The sequence below is a fragment of the Capsicum annuum genome, chromosome 7 (assembly GCF_002878395.1).
Source record: "Capsicum annuum cultivar UCD-10X-F1 chromosome 7, UCD10Xv1.1, whole genome shotgun sequence".
Lineage (NCBI taxonomy): Eukaryota > Viridiplantae > Streptophyta > Magnoliopsida > Solanales > Solanaceae > Capsicum > Capsicum annuum.
This window is the reverse complement of record NC_061117.1, coordinates 76605982-76614816: the sequence shown is the minus strand read 5'-3', so window position 1 is coordinate 76614816 and position 8835 is coordinate 76605982.

Genomic DNA, 8835 nt, shown 5'->3' with positions numbered 1-8835 from the left:
CTTTTTGTCATGTGGGAAATTCAATAAGGTTTTCATCGATATAAAATTTGCTTAAATCCGATAATCGGGTAAGAAGTTATGACTATTTTAAGTTCCCGTCGTAAAACAGCGCCATATTAGTCAGTGGCACACCACGCCACAGAAGAAAATGGCAATTGTCAAATTTCAGTAAGGGTTTGCGATAGTGGTGCGTCACACCAAACTTTCAGGTTGCAAAAAAAGTGGCAACGCTATGGCTCCGCGTCGCGCCATCCCTCAATTTCCCAGTTGTCAAATTCTAGTGACACGGCGCGATGCGTCACGCCAGGGGTCCAATTCGGGAAAATTTCACTGAAATTAAAAGACGCGTCCAGGGTTAAAAGGGTCAATTTCCCACCCTTATTTAAGCCATTTAACACGAGATTCAGCTATTTGGAACCCAAAATATACTAGTTTCTCTCAATTTTCTCTCAAGAACAAGCTAGGGTTTCAATTGGGGATTCAATTTCAAGAAAGTCTCTCTGTCAATCTTCGCTAAATCAAGAACTAAGGTATGTCATGTGTTGATTCATGGGTCTCTTTCACCCATGAAGCTCAAGAATCTCTTTTCAAAATCCAAGATTTGGGTATTTGTGAATGTTCATGATTCAAATTGAATTGAAATTCATGTTCATGATGTTGTGTGGTTTTGATTCATGTTTTAAATTACATATTCCAATTATTGACCCTAGTATATGATGATTTGCATAATAATCATTATAAAACCTCATCAATTTACAAGTTGATTAATGTATCCTTGATTATTACATATGTTGATGATTGTATAACCAAAGCATGTTCCCCACATGTTTGATTAAATGCCTATGTGAAGGAAAAATGTCATACTAGTATGATATTATGGAATCCTCATTCATGTATAAGTTATGTATGTCAAGTGTTTGATGAAATGCCTTAGTCAATGAATTATATATTGTTGATGTTAATCATGTATTCAAGAATGTTATACCTTGTCAGTTTTCTTCCATCGAGTCCTGGGGGTACTTGTACCCGAAAAAAATATAACTGTGTGCCTAGCTTTAGTGTCATGTTTTCACGATATCCTCAGTCAATCCATGATCCATAGAACTTAGTCAGTTATGTAACTTAGGAAAACTCAGTAATACAATAATCTCAGTACTATTCCGTCAGTCAATGGAACTCAGTAATTCAGTCCAATTCAGTTCAGTAATCCATGTTCAGTGTCTATTCAGATGGGAGTAGAAATTAGCACCGAATGAACCCAAGGATGGGAACACACATTGTCAGATGAGGGTGTGATTCTTAGAAGTCATTCTAGCATTCTAGAACTATATAGCCAGCATAGGTTGAGACATCAACACTGTCAGATGAGGGTTGATGAGGTGGATAAGAACTTTCAGATGAGGGCCCCACCGTTCTCTTTTGAGGACACTGTCAAATGTGGGTCACTCACAGCTTGTCCTTACCAGTGGCGTGGTATTGACACCCTTCCAATTTAGGTTAAAAATTGGACCCCAACTCAACCATAATGGCGTATTAGGGGCATGTCGGTTAGATAACTACTTTCCACAGTTTCAGTTACAGAATCAGGACTGTCAGATACAGTCATTCAGTCTCAGTAATAGAGCTCAGACAGTTCTACAGAATTTAGGATCGTCAGATACAGTCAACTCAAATACAGTACGGAACTTAGCTAATTTCATCAGATTTAGGACTGTCAGATATAGTTACTTATGTCATCAGTTATATCAGTCATCAAAATTCAGTTATCAGTCATGTTAGTTATCAGTAAATTCATGTTATCACGATCTCAGATATAGTTACTACGTATTCATGCATGTATTTTCACATTCATATTAGTCAGTTAACCAGTATTGTTCATGCATATGAACCCCATGCATTCAGCCTACCTTTCATGCATACCAATACATTCAAAGTACTAACACACTTGTGTTATGGTGTCTTATCCATAGGTTCAGATACACGAGCTCCAGAGCATCAGTAGCATTCCAGTCTCAGTAGTCAGAGTTAGCAGTGAGTCCTCATCTCTCGAGGGCATGATCATTTATTTATTATCTCATTAAGTAATTTATTAGTTGGAGTTAGTTGGGGACATGTCCCATCAACTCCTCATTTAGACAGTTCAGTCAGTTAGAGGCTTTCCAGACTATCACGTTATTTCAGTTTTGTTTTGGGTATTTCATACCCCATTCAGATGTTATATCTTTATCGGTTATATAACAGTCTTGAACCTTATGACCTTTCAGTTCATTTTTCTGCAGTCATACAGTATATTATGCAGTATACAAGTACAGATATCAGTCATGGGTTAGCTTGTGGTCCTTTGAGGTCATGAGCACCGTATAGCATTTCGGGTACCAGATCTGGGGCGTTACAAAAGCTAAGGTATTATTATTTGTCTTCCTTTTTCATAGGGCTAACAATCTTACAAAGTGTGAGTTCGTTGCCCTTCAAATTTTGGGCAAGAACTAGATTTCATAGGGGTTGGATGCTGAAATCCACCTAGATGCTATGGGTCTTGGAGATGCCATAAAGAAAGAAAATACAACACCTAGTCAAAATCATGCTAAGGTTATGATTTTCTTGCGTCATCATCTTGACGAAATTCTAAAAATTGAATACCTTACTACTAAGAATCCATTCGTATTGTGGAATAGCCTAAAAGAAAGGTTTGACCACTTAAAGATTGTCATTCTCCCAAAAGCACGATATGAAAGGATGCATGAGTATAATTCTGCCATGTTCAGAATTTCTTCTCAATTGAAACTTTATGGAGAGACGGTCAATGATGACGATATGACGAAAAAGACACTCTCCATTTTTCATACCTCGAATGTGCTATTACAGCAGCAATATCAAGAGAAAGGTTTCAAGAAATATACTGAACTGAGTTCTCATCTTCTCGTGACTGAACAAAATAATGATTTGTTAATGAAAAATCACGAGAATCGACCTACTGGATCTACACCATTTCCTAAGGTGAATGATATGCATGCTCGTCATGCTAGGCGTGGAAAAAGTCGCGAGCCTGGACGTGGTCGTGGACGTGGTCGTGATGACCAAGAAAAAAACCATGTTCCAAGTGTTAATCAATCATCGAACAAAAAGAGAAAAGATGAGAAACATAAAATAATTATTTGTTTCTGATATGGTGAAAAAGGACACTATTCACATGACTGTCATACTCTCAAGCATTTAGTTGACCTTTATCAAGCATCACTAACGAAGAAAGAGAGAAATTTCGAGACTAACTTTCTCTCTGAAAATGATGTTGACATCACAAGCTTGGATGTAGCAGACTATTTCGAGTACCGTGAAGGAAATATTGATCACTTGATTGGTAATAGTTCCGTAAACATGGAAGAATGAATGATTTTTAATTTATTTATTTTTATTGATAAGAGTTAGTGAATAAAACACCATGTAAAAGTAGTTGTTTGCATGAATTTTAGTTTTTGATTAGTATTGATTAGTTTAATTATATTAGTGTTGTTTATTATTGAATTTAAATTTTTTCATTATTTATTGAAAAAAAAAAAGAAAACAACGATACAATTAATGAAAAGCAAATGGTAGTTTGAAAAAGATTGAAAGTGGGGAAGTTAGTGTTCATTAAAGTAATATTGTGTAATACTACAAAGGATATTAGATAACATAATTTAACTATACAGAAGTGTGGTATGTTCTGTGTAGTGACATGTGAAGTTTTTGATATGTCATGGCAGCACTTTGGCATAATATGTGATTGTTAAATAGTTAAAGCATTGATGTAATATTATAATAGTATACTGACTCGAGAACATTGAGAATACTATAGGTATTAATTATTATAATAAAGTTACGTGTTTATTATTATTAATTAATTATCTTGCATGATACCATTTTATATTATTTTATGACGATGTGCATAGCAGTATTTGTTACTGACACCTGTTTCGTTTGTCATATTGTACTCCTAAAATAAATAAAGGATCTCATATTATGTTTAAAATAATCAAAACTTACGATACTATGTCTATATAAAAGGTAATTGATAATTTATTAATGATTTTTATCTTGTGCAATGATATATTTATTTTATTTTGTGTATTTAAAGATATGGATAATTTTCAAAGTAAGTTGTTCAATTGTGAAGATATTTGTTTGATTGATTCTGGCACTACACATACGATATTCAAAGACGAGAAATATTTCTCTCATCTAAACATGGGCAAGATTAATGTTACTATAATTTCTGATAGTGCCAATTTGATTGAAGGCTTCGGAAAAGCCATCATAATCTTTTCCAAGGGAACTAAACTCATCATAAATAATGCTATGTTTTCTCCTAAGTCCCGGAGAAACTTGATGAGTTTTAAAGATATCCGTGAAAATAGTTATCATATCAAGACATTTGATGAGATGAATATTGAATATCTTGGTATCACCAAGAATGTCTCTGGGCAGACATATGTTATAGAAAAGTTTCCTACTTTATTTTCTGGTTTGTATTGGACAAAGATTTATGCAATTGAGGCACAATCTATACTAAACCAAAAGTTTACTAATTCCAATACTTTCATACTTTGACATGATCGTCTGGGACATCCTGAATCTATAATGGTGAGATGAATCATAGAAAATTCAAATGGGCATCCATTACAGAATTTGAAGGTTCTTTCGAATGGTGAATTTTTATGCAATGCTTGTTATAGAGGCAAGCTGATTGTGAGACATCGCTAACAAAAGTTGGGATTGAGTCCCCTGCATTCTTGGAATGCATACATGGGGATATTTGTGGACCCATTCACCCACCTAGTGGGTCGTTTAGATACTTTATGGTCCTAATAAATGCTTTTCTAGATGGTCTCATGTGTGTCTATTGTCATCACAACCTGACATTTGAAAAATTGTTGGCACAAATAATAGGATCACGGGTACAGTTTTCTGATAATCAGATTAAGTCTATTCGCCTTGATAATGTTGTAGATTTTTTATCCCAAGCATTTAATGAGCATTGCTTATCGATTGGGATAAAAGTGGAACATCCTTTACCCCATGTTCACACTCAAAATGTCCTTATCGAGTCATTAATTAAATGTCTACAGTTGATAGCAAGACCATTGCTTATGAAAACTAAGTTGCCCACTTCCGTTTGGGGTCATACAATTTTGCATGCTGCAACACTTGTATGTCTTAGACCAATAAATTATCATAAATTTTCTCCATTACAATTGATTTTGGGTTAAAAGTTTAATATATCTTATTTGAGAATTTTTAAATGTGGTGTATATGTGCCTATAGCACCACCAAACCACACCAAGATTGGCCCCAAAAGAAGGTTAGGAATTTAAGTTGGGTTTGAATCACCCTCCATTATTCGCTATCTTGAACCATTAACGGGAGATATGTTCACTGCTCGATTTGCAGATTGTCGGTTTGATGAGATAGTTTTTCCAAAATTAGGGGGAGAAAATAGTGACATCAAAAGAGAAATTTTGTGGAAAAAATCCATCACTATCTCATCTTGATCCACGTGCTTCTATTTGTGAGCAAGAAGTACAAAATATTATTCATCTACAGAAAATTGCAAATCAAATGCCAGACGCATTTACAGATTTGAAAAGGATCACTAAATTATATATTCTTGCAGAGAATGTCCCAATTTGAATTGATGTCCCTAAAGGACCATCCACTAGTGTCATAGCTAATGAATCTAAAGCACGCTTGAAGCGTGGTAGACTATTAGGTCCTAAGGATCGAAATCTTAGAAAAAGACAAATAAATGGTCAAGATGACGATTCCTCATATGAAAGTTACAGATTTGAGCAATGTTGATATTCCTGAAGGAATTAATGAGCCCGAGACTCAAGAAAATGAGGAACTATCCATAAATTCAAGTGATGTTGAAACTAATTGATCTGAAATAGTAGTGGATTATGTCTTTGCATATAATGTTGCAACGAAAATCATGCAAGATAGTGAGGATCTTGAACCTTGATCTGTCACAGAATGTCGACAAATAAATGACTGGCCAAAATGAAAAGAAATAATTCAATCTGAATTCAATTCACTTACCAAACGTGAAGTTTTTAGACCTATAGCTCAAACACCTAATGATGTTAAGCCTGTTCGGCTATAAATGGATCTTTGTGCGAAAAAAATGAGAAAAATAAAATACAAAGGTATAAGGCACGCCTTGTTGCACAAGGTTTTTCACAACGGTCTGGTGTCGATTATGATAAGACATATTCACTAGTTATGGACGCAATAACATTGCGTTATCTTATTAGTTTTACTGTCCATGAGAGACTTGCAATACATTTGATGAATGTGGTAACAACCTATCTATATGGATCACTTGATAATGAGATATACATGAAAATTCTCGAAGAATTTAAAATGCAAAAAACATATAGTTCAAAGCCTCAGAAAATGTATTTTATTAGATTTCAAAAATAATTGTATGGTTTGAAGCAATCTGGATGCATGTGGTATAACCGTCTTAGTGAATATTTATCTAAGGAAAGTTATACGAATGATGAAATTTGTCCATGTGTTTTTATAAAGAAAATAACATCAGAGTTTGCTATACTTGCTATCTATGTCGATGACATAAACCTTATTGGAACTCTAATAAAGCTTCAAAAGTCAATTGATTACCTACAACAACAACAACAACAAACCCAGTGTATTCCCACCTAGTGGGGTCTGGGGGGGTTAAGATGTACGCAGTCCATACCTTTACCTCTAAAGAAGTAGAAAGACTGTTTCCGATAGACCCCCGGCTTAAGTCACGAGATACCACACAAACTCATAGTAGAGCACAGAACTAGATTACATAACATAAATACGGCACCCATAAGTATTAGAAAACAGAGGAAAGCACACAGATTCGTAATAAAACATGGAACACGGAATCATAACAGGAATAAAACTCCCACCAAGTGATTCCCTACACTAGCGACCCAAACCGGCCCTAGTTTTCTGCCCTAATTCGCGTCCTCCAGACCTTTGTATGTAGGGTCATGTCCTCGGTGAGCTGTAACTGCTCCATGTCCCGCCAAATCACCTCACCCCAGTACTTCTTCGGCCTACCCCTACCCCGCCTAAAACCATCCAACGCTAGCCTCTCACACCTACGAACCGGGGTATCCATGCCCCTCTTCTTCACATGTCCGAACCATCTCAATCGGGCTTCCCGCATCTTGCACTCCACTGGAGTCACACCAACCTTCTCCCGGATAGTCTCATTCCGAACTCTATCCCCTCTAGTCAGCCCACACATCCAGTGCAAAATCCGCATTTCTGCCACCTTCATTTTTTGGATGTGGGAGTTCTTAACTAGCCAACACTCCGCTCCATACAATATGGCCGGACGGACATCACCCTGTAGAATTTGCCTTTCAGCTTGGGCGGCACCTTCTTATCACACAACACCCCCGACGCGAGCTTCCACTTCATCCATCCCGCCCCAATACGGTGCGAGACATCCTCGTCAATTGATTACCTAATGAAAGAATTTGAGATGAAAGATCTCGGAAAGACAAAATTATGCCTTGGTTTACAAATTGAGAATTTGAAAAATGGTATCTTTGTCCATCAATCTGCCTACACAGAAAAGGTCTTGAAAAGATTTTATATGGATGGAGCACATCCATTAAGTACTTCGATGGTTGTTAGGTCATTTGATGTGAACAAGGATCCATTTCGACCTCAAGAAAAGAATGAGGAACTCCTTGGTACTGAAATACCATATCTTAGTGCAATTGGTGCACTAATGTATCTTGTAAATACTATAAGGCCTGATATAGCCTTTTCAGTTAATTTGTTAGTAAGGTATAGTTCTGCTCCTACTAGGAGACATTGGAATGGGATCAAACACATATTACGGTATTTAAAAGGAACTACCAATATGGGCTTATTTTATTCTAAAGATTATAATTTCGATCTTATTGGTTATGCTAATGCTGGGTACTTATCTGACCAACATAGAGCTCAGTCTCAAATAGGCTATGTGCTCATATGTGGGGGTACTGCTATATTTTGGAGATCAACAAAGTAGTATATCATAGCCACTTCATCGAACCATGCTGAGATAATAGCTATTCAAGAAGCAAGCCGAAAATGTGTGTGGTTGGGGTCCATGATACATCTCATTCGAGAAAAATGTAGTTTGAAATGTGACAAAGTACCCACAATCTTATATAAATATAATGCAGCATGCATAGCATAACTTAAGGGAGAATTCATAAAAAGAGATAGAATGAAGCATATTTCACCAAAGCTCTTCTATACATATGAGCTCCAAAAGAATAGTGATATTAATGTACAACAAATTCGTTCAAGTGACAGTGTGGCAAATTTATTCACCAAGTCTCTTCCAACTGCAACTTTCAAGAAGATGGTACACAAGATCGGAATACAAAGGTTCAAGGATGTAGGGCTGCTTATCGGACAGATCAGATGGACCATTACACTTAACGGTTTGGCTTAACGATTATCGATTTTAAAATATACAAATCCACTAGCCAATCAATAAGATATCGGTTGGTTCGGTAACGGATAAATAATTATCAGGCGGTTATCGGACGGTTTATCGGACATCCACAATTCCTACTTGAATGCGTCTCAAAACCAAAAAACAAAACTAAATAGAACATTCTTTTCTTTTCACAGTGACACTGACAACATAAATACTAGTGCTAAATCTCTTTAAAGCTTTGGCTACTGTTGAGTACTTTTGATTTGAGTCGGCAAAGCAAACCAAAGCAATGAACAGGTTATGAGTTTTGACATTTTGTACTTGAATAAATAATAACTTTAGTAGTTACTAGT